Consider the following 15216-nt stretch of genomic DNA (forward strand, 5'->3'; position numbering starts at 1 on the left):
TTCTAATATTAACTTAGTGCTTTTAGGTACATATGTCATTGAAAAAGATCTGCGCTTCAACCCTGTCTGGGTATGGGGAAATGAGATATTGATGAACCAACATCAAGTGAGGAAGCTGATAAAGATTGTTAGTAAAATGGGTCAAAAGATGGCAATTAAACTATTTGTTTACACTTTATCCAATACAACAACGAACTATTGGATGGTAAGTGAGAACTATGCAGCCTTGTTTTTACTGCCCATAATGAGTTGTGTTAGATGACAATGTCTGATTCTTTTTTCCTTTGAAGTGGTTCCCAAAGCAGTTTGCTCAAGATTACCTCTCAAACTAGATGATTGGTGGGCATGCAAAGGTTAAAGTATTTGTACCAGAACACGATGATTATCTAGATGTTTTCATGAAGATCGTGAAGGATGGGCGGTTGGCTATCACAAGGGGTTGGACTAGAGTCGTGCATGCCTTCTGCATGGAGGAGGGCACAATATGGGCATTCTGCTTCACCTTGTTCAGCAACCAGAATGTATTTTGCCTCTTCCTTTATTGTCTTTCGTAGTACAAGTATACAATTGTGGTTCATCATTCTTTATTTTGTCCTTATGTAATTCTTGATATGTACCTATGAATCGAATAATGCATTGGTTCTTTGAACTTGATGGATATGAATAAAGCTATAGCATACATTCAAATTCAAATTCAAATCCGATACAATTTGATATAGCAGCAATTAAGTTACGGCGAAATTACACTCTCCATGTCATTACGGCACACACGGTTGGTAAAACACAAATGTTTGTGATATACACGATAATCCCAGATGGTTCACAGAGAGGAAACGTGTGCAAGCATGCACATAGTTGCCGTTTCCAAAGTGTGTGTGATGTTAGACAATATCACAAACGATGCGGGCAAACTAAACATTCGTGATAGTTGCCTTATCACACACGATTCGCTACCATGAACTATTTCTGATGAAGTATGCATCGTAAATGTTGCACCATAGAATACTGTGTGTGATAGTTGTCATGTACGACGATGTTACAACGGTCCAACGTTTCATAATCCTATCCGACACTCGTACGATGATTAGCTAATCTTCTTAATTAGTTATGCATCTTGGATCCCTATCCCCGAAAGTTTCTAGGTCACACTCACTTGGCGATGGTTCCAAATGCCATCGCGGAAAAGGGTTAAAAACCATTTGTATAGCACCAACAAGTACCAGTGAACCATAAAGTGGCACTTCTCCCAATTCAATACAAGATTAGTTTGCTCACATCTCTGCAAAACTTGATCAAGGTTCTTAACCAATCATCAAAAGAAGTTCCATAGACTCTGAGCCCCTAGATTCACCAAAGTATGAGATCCTGAATGCATCCTCTCCAATTTTTCCCATTATTTGACTATCCATAATAGTGCGGAAAGAAAGCCCGGAGGAAGAGTGGCCTTGATTTTCTCGCCCCTTTGCCTTAGGATTCGTTAATTGTCTTTCTCGATGGGACAGACAAGCTTAGTTTTGACCTTGCTGCATATAACACGTAAAAATCATCCATGAAAACCAGAACAATCTTTTCACAAAAATCAGATAATATAGCAGTCATACATCTTTGAAAGGTAGCAGGTGCATTGCATAAACCAAAAGGCATTCGTCTATAAGCATAAGTTCCAAAAGGACAAGTAAAGGTGGTTTTCTCTTGATCAGGTTGTGAGATGGGTATTTGAGAAAAAACAGAATATCCATCAAGGAAACAAAAATGTGTGTACTTTGACAATCTTTCTAACATTTGATCAATAAAAGGCAAGGGGTAATGATCTTTCCTAGTTGCTTTATTTAATTTCTAAAATCAATTATCATCCTATAGCCAGTAACAATTCTTTGTGGAATAAGTTCATTCTTATCATTAGGAACAACGGTAATAACTCCCTTTTTAGGGACACAATGAACGAGACATACCCATCTACTATCAGCTATAGGATAGATTATACCTACTTCCAAAAGCTTCAGTATTTATGTTCTTACCACTTCTTTCATTTTAGGATTTAAACGTTGTTGGTGATCAATAACGGGTTTAGCATCAGGTTCCATATTAATTTTGTACTGATAGAGAGTGGGACTAATGCCCTTTAAATCATCAAGAGTATATCCAATGGCAGCTCGGTGCTTCTTCAGAACCTTCAATAGTCTTTCTTCTTCATGTTCTGAAAGGTTAGCACTAATAATAACAGGATACATCTTTTTCTCATCAAGATAAGCATATTTCAAACTGCCTGGTAATTGTTTTAATTCAAACACATGATCATCTTTAGGTGGAGGAGGACCTCCTAGAGTATCAATAGGCAAATTGTGTTTAAGCAGAGGTCGTTGTTCGAAGAAAATTTTATCTATTTCATTCCTTTCATGTAGATGCATATCATTTTCATGGTCTAGAAAATATTGTTCTAGTGGATCGGTAAGAGGCACAGCAATAGAAGCAAGACCAATTATTTCATCCTTACTAGGAAACTCTTTCTTATGATGCTTTCTACTAAACTTGGAAAAATTAAACTCATGAGACTCATCACCAAAACTTACACCGACGGTTTGTTTCTTACAATCTATTTTAGCATTAACTGTGTTCAAGAAAGGTCTACCAAAGAAGGAGCTGACGGCAAAGATCATGTTTGTCGTCAGCCAACCCTTTGCCGTCCGCTAGCGGACGACATATAATATTTGCCGTTCGCTAGCGGACGGCAAATAATGAGGGTGGCCCACTAATGAGTAACACCTAACGGACACTTTCTTTGCCGTCCGCTAGCTGACGCCAAAGAAAGTGGCCAAACTAATGTCCGTTAGCTAGGATCTTTGTCGTCTGCTAGCTGACGGCAAAGAACCATGCCCTAACTAAATTCCATCGACGCCCGCCCGCGTCCCACATCTCTATCTGTCCCCTCTCTCTCCGCCCGCGCCCGAGCCACCGCCCCCCTGCGCCACCTCACCCCCGTGCCACGCTGCCCCAGCAGCCCCGGTGACCCCCTTCCCCGCCCCACGCCATCCCCGTCGTCGCGCCGCGCCGCCCTGGCCTGCCCCGTGCCCAAGACGCCGCCACCCCACGCCACCCACGTCGCTGTGGCACCCCCTTCTCCACCCCGGCGGTCCCGACAACCCTCTGCTCCACCATCACGGCCGCCCCGCCGCTCCGGCGCCTCCTCCTCCAGCCGGCGGCCCCGGCGCCCCTCTGCTCCACCATCGCGGTGCCCCGCCGCTCCGGCGCCCCCTCCTCCACCCGGCCGCCCCAGTGCCCCTCTCCTCCACCATCGCGGCCGCCCCACCCCTTCGGTGCCCCCTCCTCCACCCGGCGAGACCTCTTGTATTTTTTTCTATTTTTATTTCTGTATTTTAAGTTTAGTTTAGGTTTACTTTAGGTTTGGTTAAGTTTATGTTTACTTTAGTTTAGGTTTAGAGCAGAGAGACTTATACTGTTATGATTGAATATGAATAGATCGGATGTTATCCTGCAAAAAGAAAGTAGCAAATTCTCAAGGGCAAACGACATAAGATCCCATAGGCAACATTTGAGTTTTTTTGGTTTGAGAGATTAAGACATGTCTAGTAAATTCTCAAACCAATAATTCAAAAAATATAGCATTTCTATCCTCAAATCTTACCCCACCATCCTGAAATGCACCTTCTCAGCAAATTCTCAAACCAATAATTCAAAAACTATAGCATTTTTCATAAGGATTCTAATCCTACGAATCAAACATCTTGAGTAGATTTTTTTCCAAAGGATACAAATCGTTCAAATTCCTATGAACTTCATTAATTCAAAGGAGCACTGAACCAATTTTCTACGGTTTCCTATTTTTACAAGATTCAAGATAACACACAATTCGAATTCTGTTTTTTTATATCCCAACATTTTGAGAATCTTGTGAACCAAAGAAGCACCCTAATTTTGTCAAAGATCTAATGGCTAATAATGTTATTATCCAGTAGAATAGCTCATAAGGATATTATACCTTATATGCTTGGAAATATAGTACATATTTGTGTAGTTAAGACAAAACTTGAACCAATATCAACCTGGACAATATTGGATTTATGTGATGTGAATACATAATTACAAATAAGTATGTTTTGGGTACCGTTGACACCAATTTGCCGCGAAAAGTGATAACAAGCTCTTGGTAATTTCAACTATATTTTGCCAACCAGAGTTGCTTCCACCTTAGGAATTAACAATCAATAAGAAGAAGAAGATAATTAAAGAGGAGGAAAAAGAAGTGTATTTTTTCCCTATTTTTAGATTACTATTCTCTTTTTTCAACATTTTCAGTTTTCTTTCACGTCTAAAGAAATCCCTAGTTTTGAAGGGTGCCAATTGCCATTGCCAACTAACCTACCAAATTAATTAAGTGTTGTTGATGTTGTTGAGCACAAATGCAATGCTTTTATTCTTAGTTTTCTTTCATGTCTAGAAACTTGGCTCTATGTTTATAGATATGCTTCTAGATACTAATTGGTCTCTTCTGCTGCTTATTAGAGATGGGGAGAGGCCGTCACCGCAGGCTCTGCTCTGCCACACCGGAGTACGAGTTGGATGCTTCCGATTTCTTCAGTATCATACTTGACACTTCATCCAAGAGGAAGGTATATAAAAGGATAGATCTCCCCTTCACCCATCTCATTATGATAACTCTGCTGTTTGCTACATCACTCCTTGTCCCAAACTGCAGAGGCCGCCTGACACTTTTATGATGATGCTGGACGGCCATCGGCCAAAGAATGTGAAGCTGCGACAGGCCAGCAGCGGGCTTCGCAGGCTTTGGGACGTGGAGTTGGTGATCAGGTACGGCCACATGTACCTGTGTCGTGGCTGGGAGCAGTTCTACCATGCCTACGACCTACAGCACGGGTATTTCCTTCTCTTCAGGTACAACGGCGACGCCATGCTCACCGTGAAGGTGTTCAACATGACTATGTGTCGCATGCGCTACCAGGACGATGATGATGCCAGTACGTTCTGCCTCTTCTTCCACTACATTTTGCTTTGTCTCACATCGATTGTTAATGGTCATTGTTGCATTTGGTCAGGCAATGGGAGCAGCAGTAGCGACTCTGGCTATAGCCAAAGCAGCAGCGACTCTGGCTGCAGCAAAAGCAGCAGTGAGGATGATCCGGAATGGAGTGGGGAAGAAGATGAGCAGAGTGGGGATGAGGAGGTGCAGGCTGACGATGGGTAACAGATGGTGGTGGCTGAGGATGACGTAGCGAAGGTGGTGGCTGACGATGGGCAAGAGATGGTAGTGGCTGAGGATGACCTAGCGATGGCGCTACCTAAAGATGGCCTCGCGATGGTGGTGGTGCCTGACAATGACCTCGCAATGGTGGTGGTGCCGGCGATCCCACAGCCGGGCGACATGACCATGCCAATTGTGGTAGAAGACTACATCCCACTACCTCCACCGCCTCGCTGCTCTTAGCGCATCAGGATGAGGAAGGAGAAGGAGAAGAAGAATGAGGAGGGAACTATGTCAGGTATGTCAGATCTCCAGAATGATCTATATATACTTAGCTTTGTTTCCTCCGAAATGGCATAACACTACTAGGGAAAACCCTAGCAGTAGCGCGTGTTTTGTGCCCACTAGTAGTGCGGGGGGCCGCGCTACTAATAAGGCGCTACAGCTATTGCTTAGCAGTTACGTGTGCCAGCACGCGCTACTGCTAGGACAAATAGCTGCAGCGTCTGTTCAATACCACGCTACTGCTAAGGTAACTACTTGCAGCGTGTTTTCTTTCCATCGCTACTAGTATTTTTTTAGTGTATTTATGCGCCATCATACGAATGTTGGTACAATACCAGTTATTATGAGGTTTACATCATTATGTCCATAATAGTGTGTCAAATGAAGGTGGATTAGGTTCAAGTGGAGGCAATATGTGGTGCATGTCAAAAGTATACTACTAATCCAAACTTGATCTAGTTTGGACTAGTAGTACTTTCGATGTGCACCACATGGTGCCTCCACTTGAATCTAATCCGCCAGCACAAGCTATTTAATCATCATCATAGTCATTACCACCAATAGTATTTAATTAATCAGCACTAACACTAGCTAATAATAATCATCATAGTCATTACCACCAACACTAGCTATTTTATCATCATAGTAATAGTGTAGCACATCATCATCCTCAAACTCATTTCTAGCTAGCTAATCACTCCTGCTGCTCTCTCTTAGGTAAAATAACATAAAACATGTATAGCTCTCCTCCTCGATCAAACTGGAGCATGCAGATGAACCTCTCTCCTAATCGTGGGTAGCGCATCTGTTTGCTGCCCCCTAGTACTTCTCTGCGCTCCCCCATCACATATTTGGTCCAGTCTTGCACTATTAAGCATCCGTCGCTAATCTTGAATGCACTAAAGTAATCTGTAGGATATCTTGGCCGTAAGCTGATAATACTCATGGTACCTTTAGTCTCGATCCCATAAGGCACCACATTCATCGGGAGTCCCTGTTGAAGAACATCGTACGGTAACATACTTAGCAATGAAGTTTAGCTTCAAAAATAATGTATGGAAAAGATGCACCGATGACAAATAGTAAAAATCTTACCATCCTTCCTAAATAGATGTGACCGTAGTTCATTACGAACACTATTGGTCGCACATTTTCAGTACTAACATTTCTAAATGCAGGAAGAAAATTTGTCTTGACAGTATCAAGATCCTCAAGCCATGAAACATAAGGACTGAGCTCCTCGCAGTTGAGTTCAGCCCCAGGACAGTATACGGTCCTGTCTACCAAGCGCTGGACATGTTTGCTTGCACCGAAATAAGCTGACAATACAAATTAGTTGTCAACTATTTTTGAATAAACAATATCAAAGACATAAATATGGTTGAGAAACTTACATAATGGTATAACTGGAGGCATTTGCACATCGACCCAGATGTCGGTATTACCTTCAATATCATCTTCCGGACGAATATCAAAGGTGATAACCATATCAGGCTCAAATGCATAAGTCTTGCATAGTGCTCTCCATGTTTGCATCCAAAATAGGTGTAGTCATCTGAATTGTATAACTTTGCATGGAAAATATAACCTTGCTCGGTCTTCAAGTAAACTTTCTTTTCCTCCATACTATGACTGAAACCTATCTTATCCAATACAAAAACTCTTGCATGGCAGGGGATACTCTAGTAGAATAGTAAAAAATATATAAGTTGAAGCAAATGAAGCAGATGTCATGCTTAATTACGAAAAAAGACTTGTCGTTGTGACTTACTGTATCCACTTCGAAGTTCTCGTCCAGCTTGATGCTGAAGCGCCTATCATCATCTAGGAAGATTCCATCGCACAGGCCGCGCTCGTCTTCGCAGTATTTGCAAATACCGAAATCATTTTCGTCATCAGACATTTCCTATGTTCATAGTTAAAACATTAATTGAAAATCGATCAAAGACAACTACCAAGATACTCAACACACAAATCTGGGGCACTCGATATTTCCTACATATTCTGGCACAAGTCATGCCAAAATTCACGGAAAAATCCGGCATGACCTTTGCTAAAATAGGACATATCGAGCGCCTGAAATTTGCCGGAACGGAAATGAATCAACACTCTGGCAAAACATAGGCCACTCAAAGGTGTAACCTGCAAACATGACCGGCCACTTGGATATTGAGCAACACAAGATATACATTTCAAAATATCTTATAGGACTCAAATTAGCATGCATTCAATAAGCAAAAGTAAATCATCTCATGCGTCAATACATCGTCGAATATTATCACTAATACATCACGAATAGTGTCATACATATAACATCACTAATATAACTAAAACTCTAGCACACGACGGGTATCGGCGCGTGCCGTGGACACCCACAGAGAAGGAACCATCACGGGATCATAGCTCCAGTGAGATCCCCGGAGAACCTGCCAGGTATTGGAGAACGGCTTGTGCTCCAACGCAAACAAGTAGCGACGGACGTGCGTGTCCTCCTCACTGCACGGTGACGCACCACCTCCGCGGAGTCCTCGATCCTCTGGATCGTCACTGGCCCACGCGACCGCCACCAAAGAAGGTTTGGGTCAATGACAGGATGGCTCCTCACCAACCTGCGCCCCCCGGTAGGTAGCGCCTCCCAATACCACCCCGGCGGAGCCTAGTACCGGACATGGACGATCTGGTCAAGCAGGTGTCGTCCTCCGCCGACTCGACGACGAGGATGCGGGATAGGCATCGTCCACGTCGAGGCGGGAAAAATTGCTTTAACTAAAAAATCACCTAATTAGTACCTAGTTCTTACTAACTAAATAGAAGAAGGTCAAATTTTACTCGTTTTATTATGCATTACACTAGTGTTTATTCATCATCTAAGAAAACATCACCTAAGAAAAAATCCCAGCCGCATTTGTATCCAATTTATTTCCACCCATAGATGAACCCTAACTAATTTGATGCAACTAAAATTTGAAGAACCCTATCTAGACAGAGGTAGGGGAGGGGGAGGAGCAGGCGTGCTCACCTCGATCGGGTGCCTGCGGCGAGAGAGGGGCAGGCGGCGTCGAGGTCGGGCTTGGGGCTCGGGCGCACGATGGAGGGAGGCATCGACGTCCGGGTCGGGGGCGGCGTCCGAGGCGGCGTTGAGGTCGGGGGCGGGGGCGGCGTTGAATCCGGGGTCGGGGGCGGCATAGAGGGTGTGCGGAGAGCGCGCGGCGACCGACGGGCGACGGCGGCGGCGAGAGCGGAGGAGTTCGATTTGGGGGAAGTGGCCGTGGGGAAGGACGAACGCGGTGGTTAAGTCAGAAGTAGCAGTAGCGCGTTCCGGAAAGCGCGCTACTGCTACATTAGCTACAGCGCATTCTGGGATACGCGCTACTGCTACTACTTTCTCCTTTTTCCCTTTTTCATTTATTTTTCTTCACATTTTATTTTTTTTCCTTTCACCTTCTTCTATTTCTTTCATTTTCAATTACCTTTCTATTTGTTTTTCATTTAATTTTATATCCTTTAGTAGTAGCGAGTTTAGAGCAAAACGCGCTGCTACAAAGAAGGTAGCAGTAGCGCGGTTCCATATAGATCGCTACTACTATGTGTACCATATCGGCTAAGCCGTGAGAATTTTAGTAGTAACGTGTATGCAGCGAGACGCACTACTGCTACGACGTTATCTGCAGCGCGGTTTCCGGAGGCGCGCTGCTGCTACTTAGCACCAGCGTGCTTATTTGACCCACGCTACTGCTAAAGTTCTGTGTATAAGGTTTTCCCTAGTAGTGTAAGTTAGCTCTAATATGCTAAGTTATCTCTAATATGCTTAGTTTCCTAGGTTTGCTCAACAATGACATATACACTTGGCTTACTTATGTAAAAAATGGCATAATTAGTTAAGTTAGCTCCAAAATGACCCATTTAACCTAGGTTTGCTCCAATATGATCCATTTTAGCTAGGTTAGCTCCAAAATGACCTAGTTTACCTAGGTTAGCTCCAAAATGACCAAGTTTACCTAGGTTAGCTCCAAAATGACCAAGTTTACCTAGGTTAGCTCCAATATGATCCATTTTAGCTAGGTTAGCTCCAAAATGACCTAGTTTACCTAGGTTAGCTCCAAAATGACCAAGTTTACCTAGGTTAGCTCCAAAATGACGTAGTTTACGTAGGTTAGCTCCAAAATGACCAAGATGGCATAACAAGCTTAGTTCACTCAAAGATGGCATAATTAGCTAGGGTAGCTCCATTTTACCTAAGTATGCTTACTTCTTATTCTAGTCTTCTTCTTCTTCTTCTTCTTCTTCTTCTTCATTTTCTTCTTCTTCATGTTCTTCTTCTTCTTCTAACTTTCTTGTTTCCCATTTTGTAGATCTCATTTAATTCACGGAAGCTTGCATGGATGGAGTGCTTCTTTTCCCTTTTTGCTTTTATTTTGTATCGATGAACTTGCATGGATGGAACTTGTTATATGGATGGATGGATAACGGTGTTGGATGAACAATGTGAAACTTTTGTAATATGTATGGATGGAACTATGTACGTGTTGGTTATGTATGTATATATGATGAAACTTGTGTGTTGGATATGTCTTTTGTGAAATTTGTGTGTTGAAATTTGTTTGTTGAAACTTGTGTGTTGAAATTGAATGAATTTAAGAAAAAAAACAGAAAAAACTGGGGCTATACAGGATCTTTGCCGTCCGCCAGCGGATGGCAAAGCAATTTGCCATCAGCCAGCGGACGGCAAAGATGCCACGTGGTTGCTCCCTGTTCAACCTGCGGCTGTCCTATTTAGTTACTTTGTCGTCCGCCAGCTGACGACAAAGCTCACGTTAGCCCCCTAATGGCCGGATGTTGTCACGTGTGCCGTCCAAGACTGTTGTCGTCAGCCGGCTGACAGCAAAGATCGTTTCATCTTTGTTGTCCGCCAGCTGATGGCAAAGAAGCCTTTGCCGTAGCCCATTCAGCCGGACCTGTTGCCGTCAGCTGACGGACGACAAAGGTCTTTGTCGTCCTCCTTGTATGCCTTTGCCGTCCGCCATGGCGGACGGCAAAGAAGCTGATTCCAGTAGTGGAATAACAATTTCTCTTGAGAGCTCATGATTGGGGCATTAATATAACATTCACTTAAGCCTCCCCCAAGCTAGAGCGATACTTTCTCCTTCACGATGCCAAAATTATATATATAATTCCGATCATGGTGAACTAGATGCATAGGATAATTTTTTTGGTGAAATTCCAATTTCAATCGATTCCAATTCCAAGATCCACTATCATCGCATAGCCTATACCATGCCAATGCTTTTTCCTTTAAAGATAAAGGTAAAACCTTCTTCTTAGCTTCATCTCCAGGTAAACCTGCAAGCTTAGATAATCCACAAATTTCATCCACATATATCAAGTGCTTATGAGGATGTTTGGTTTCATCTCCTACAAAAGGATTAGCTAGCAGTTGATCTATCATAGCCGAAGGAATTTCATAACCAATATTTTCAGTAGATGTAGTAGGTTGAGGGGTAACTACTTGTGGTTCCAGTCGAGGTAAATATACCCCAAACAAACCCCTGAAAGGATTTTTCTCCATAGTAACAAGTGACAATAAATTTCAGCACGTAGTAATAATTTTTTGTTACCGATTTCCACTTACCAAGAGCGCTTCACTCCCCGGCAACGGTGCTAGAAAAGAGCCTTGATGACCCACAAGTATAGGGGATCGATTGTAGTCCTTTCGATAAGTAAGAGTGTCGAACCCAACGAGGAGTAGAAGGAAAAATGACAAGCGGTTTTCAGCAAGGTAATCTCTGCAAGCACTGAAATTATAAGTAAAGAGTAGTTTGGTAGCAAGATAATTTGTAACGATCAAGTAACAGTAATGGTAACAAAAGTGCAGCAAGGTAGCCCAATCCTTTTGAGGCAAAGGACAGGCCAAAACATTTTCTTATAATAAGCAAAGCATTCTTGAGGGTACATGGTAATTCATCTAGTCTCTTTCATCATGTTGGTTTGATTCGTGTTCGCTACTTTGATAATTTCATATGTGGGTGGACCAGTGCTTAGGTGTTGTTCTTACTTGAACAAACCTCCTACTTATGATTAACCCCCTCGCAAGCATCTGCAACTACGAGAAAAGTATTAAGAATAAATCTAACCATAGCATTAAACTTTTGGATCCAAATCAGTCCCTTACGAAGTAGCGCATAAACTAGGGTTTAAGCTTCTGTCACTCTCCCAACCCATCATCTAATAACTACTCCACAATGCATTCCCTTAGGCCCAAGTATGGTGTAGTATCATGTATTCGACGTTCACATGACACCACTAAGGGAATCACAACATACATACCATCAAAATATCAAGGGTCTTTTACATTTGTGTCCCTAACTCGAACCCACTACTCAGATTTACCCTTAATTTTGAAGTGTGCTCAAATTTGCCCCTCTGCCGTTAGTTCCCCTTATATAAATGCCCTTTCGTGTCGTTACCGTCCAGTCAAAGGGCTTTGACCGTCTGTTAGACGTTTTGTGGAAATTGTTTCCCCTGCCTCCTTATCTCACTGGCATACGGGGACCCACTCCAAAAAACTAAAGGAAAAACTCTCTCTCCCGCGCCCTCGCTCTCACACTCACTTACATGTGGGCCCAACTGAAATAAATAACTCTCACTCTCTCAACCCCTCTTTCTCCCTGACATGTGGGCTATGGGACCCACTCTCAGGGTCAACGCTTGGCCGGCCATGAGCGGCTGCATGCACAGGCGGCTCTGTTCGTCGGCGGCTCGCCGTAGTAAGCCAGATGACTACGGCCCATGGGAGGAGGGGTTAGGCACGCAGTGTAGCTGCATGAGGCGCACCAGACATGCTGGGCACGACAGGGGTAGGCGAGCGCACACACGGCCTATCCAGTCGTGGTGGGTCATGGCGGCTGGCTCTGAGCAGGAGGCACCAGGCAAGAAATCGGGCGGGGGAAGATGTGAGAAGGGCCGCAAACTTTCCATGACGATGACATGGAGGTCGGGTAGGTCAATGCTAGCTCAGGCGGCCGAATTTTGAGCGGAAGATCGACGACCGTGGCGGAGGTCGAGGTCCCGGGCGTCGTCTACTGCAGCCCTAGGCCTGATTCGCCGCGCAGGCCGGAGGAGAGGCACTTGAAGGAGCTCATGGACATGCTCGTACTGATCGATCTGCACTCCGGCCACTGCGGCTAGCAACGGTGTCCTCAGCAGAGCTCTACGGTGCTCTCAGGCGAACTTTGACCAATGCGCTATAGGGCAGGAGGAGGCTTGGTAGGTTGGCCGAATTAACCAGGAGATCACCAAGAATGCGACATGCTCTCCTGGATCGTTGGAGACGCACGGGAGCGTCGGCACCGACAATAGCTGCTGGTGGCGGCGTTATGCTGGAACGGTGTCCTCCCCGTCCATGGCGTCATCGTACACCACCTTCCACCTTGACGTCCATGCCCTCCACCAGGCCACTCTGAGCCTCTCTCCCGCTCCTCACACTCAGATATGCTGCCCGACGCCGGCGGCAGCGACCGGCCGAGCCGCCAAGTCTCGCTCTAACCAGGTGTAGGCCGGTGTTGACCCTGACAGTGGGTCCCATGGCCCACATGTGAGGGAGAGAGGGGGGTTGTGTGAGAAAAAATATTTTTTATTTTGATTGGGTCCATCATAAGTAAGAGAAAGTGTGTGTGAGAGAGTTTTTTTGTTTTTTAACTCTAGAGTAGGTTCCATGTGTAAGTGACAGAGATAGAGAGAGAGAGAGAGAGTTCTTTTTTTTGTTTTTACTATGGGGTAGGTCCCATGTGTAAGTGACATGTGTGCAGAAGGGCAAATATGTCCAAAAACATCTAATAGACGGTCAAGCCCTTTGACCAGACGATAACGGCACTGAAGGGCATTCCTATAAGGGTAACTAACGGCAGAGGGGCCAATTTGAGCATGCTTCGAAATTAGGGGCAAATCTGAGTAGGTAGTTCGAGTTAGGGATAGAAATGAAAATAGCCCAAATATCAAACACATATCAAGTTCACATGATTACTTGCAACAAGATTTCTCCCGTTACCTCAAGAACAAAAGTAACTACTCACAAATGATAATCATGCTCATGATCAGAGCGGTATTAAATAGCATAATGGATCTGAACATATAATCTTCCACCAAATAAACCATATAGTAATCAACTACAAGATGTAATCAACACTACCAGTCACCCACAAGAACCAACCTATAGTTTGAGTACAAAGATTGAACACAAGACATGAACTAGGGTTTGAGAGGAGATGGTGTTGTTGAAGATGCTGATGAAGATTTCCCTCCCCAAGATGGGAGAGTTGTTGGTGATGATGATGACGATGATTTCCCCCTCCGGGAGGGAAGTTCCCCCGATGGAATCGCTCCGCCTGAGGGCAAAAGTGCTCCTGCCCAACTTCCACCTCGAGACGGCGGCGCTTCATCCCAATAGTCCTCCCCTTATTTTTTTTCTAGGTCAAATTGGCTTATATACTATAAGAGGGGCACTAGAGGTGGGCCGAGGAGGGCACAACCCACCAGGGCGCGCCTGGGCTCCCTGGCGTGCGCAGGTGGGTTGTGCCCACCTGGTGTGCCCCCCTTTGGTGGTTATTGAAGGAAATATGCCCTAGAGGCAATAATAAAGTTATTATTTATTTCCTCATATCATGATAAATGTTTATTATTCATGCTAGAATTGTATTAACCGGAAACATGATACATGTGTGAATACATAGACAAACACAACATCACTAGTATGCCTCTACTTGACTAGCTCATTAATCAAAGATGGTTATATTTCCTAACCATAGACATGTGTTGTCATTTGATTAATGGGATCACATCATTAGGAGAATGATGTGATTGACATGACCCATTCCGTTAGCCTAGCACTTGATCGTTTAGTATATTGCTATTGCTTTCTTCAAGACTTATACATGTTCCTGTAACTATGAGATTATGCAACTCCCATTTACCGGAGGAACACTTTGGGTGCTACCAAACGTCACAACGTAACTGGGTGATTATAAAGGAGTACTACAGGTGTCTCCAAAGGTACATGTTGGGTTGGCGTATTTCGAGATTAGGTTTTGTCACTTCGATTGTCGGAGAGGTATCTCTGGGCCCTCTCGGTAATGCACATCACTACAAGCCTTGCAAGCAATGTAGCTAATGAGTTAGTTACGGAATGATGCATTATGTAACGAGTAAAGAGACTTGCCGGTAATGAGATTGAACTAGGTATTGGATACCGACGATCGAATCTCAGGCAAGTAACATACCGATGACAAAGGGAACAACGTATGTTGTTATGCGGTTTGACAGATAAAGATCTTCGTAGAATATGTAGGAGCCAATATGGGCATCTAGGTTCCGCTATTGGTTATTGACTGAGAATAGTTCTAGGTCATGTCTACATAGTTCTCAAACCCGTAGGGTCTGCACGCTTAACGTTATGATGACAGTTTCATTATGAGTTTATAAGTTTTGATGTACCGAATTTTTTTCGGAGTCCCGGATGTGATCACGGACATGACGAGTCTCGAAATGATCGAGACATAAAGATTTATATATTGGAAGCCTATGTTTGGACATCGGAAGTGTTCCGGGTGAAATCGGCATTTTACCGGAGTACCGGGAGGTTACCGGAACCCCCCGGTGACCTAATGGGTGTTATTGGGCCTAGTGGAGGAAGAGGAGAAGGGGCCAAGGGGCAGCCGCGC

The sequence above is a fragment of the Triticum dicoccoides genome, chromosome 1B (assembly GCF_002162155.2).
Source record: "Triticum dicoccoides isolate Atlit2015 ecotype Zavitan chromosome 1B, WEW_v2.0, whole genome shotgun sequence".
Lineage (NCBI taxonomy): Eukaryota > Viridiplantae > Streptophyta > Magnoliopsida > Poales > Poaceae > Triticum > Triticum dicoccoides.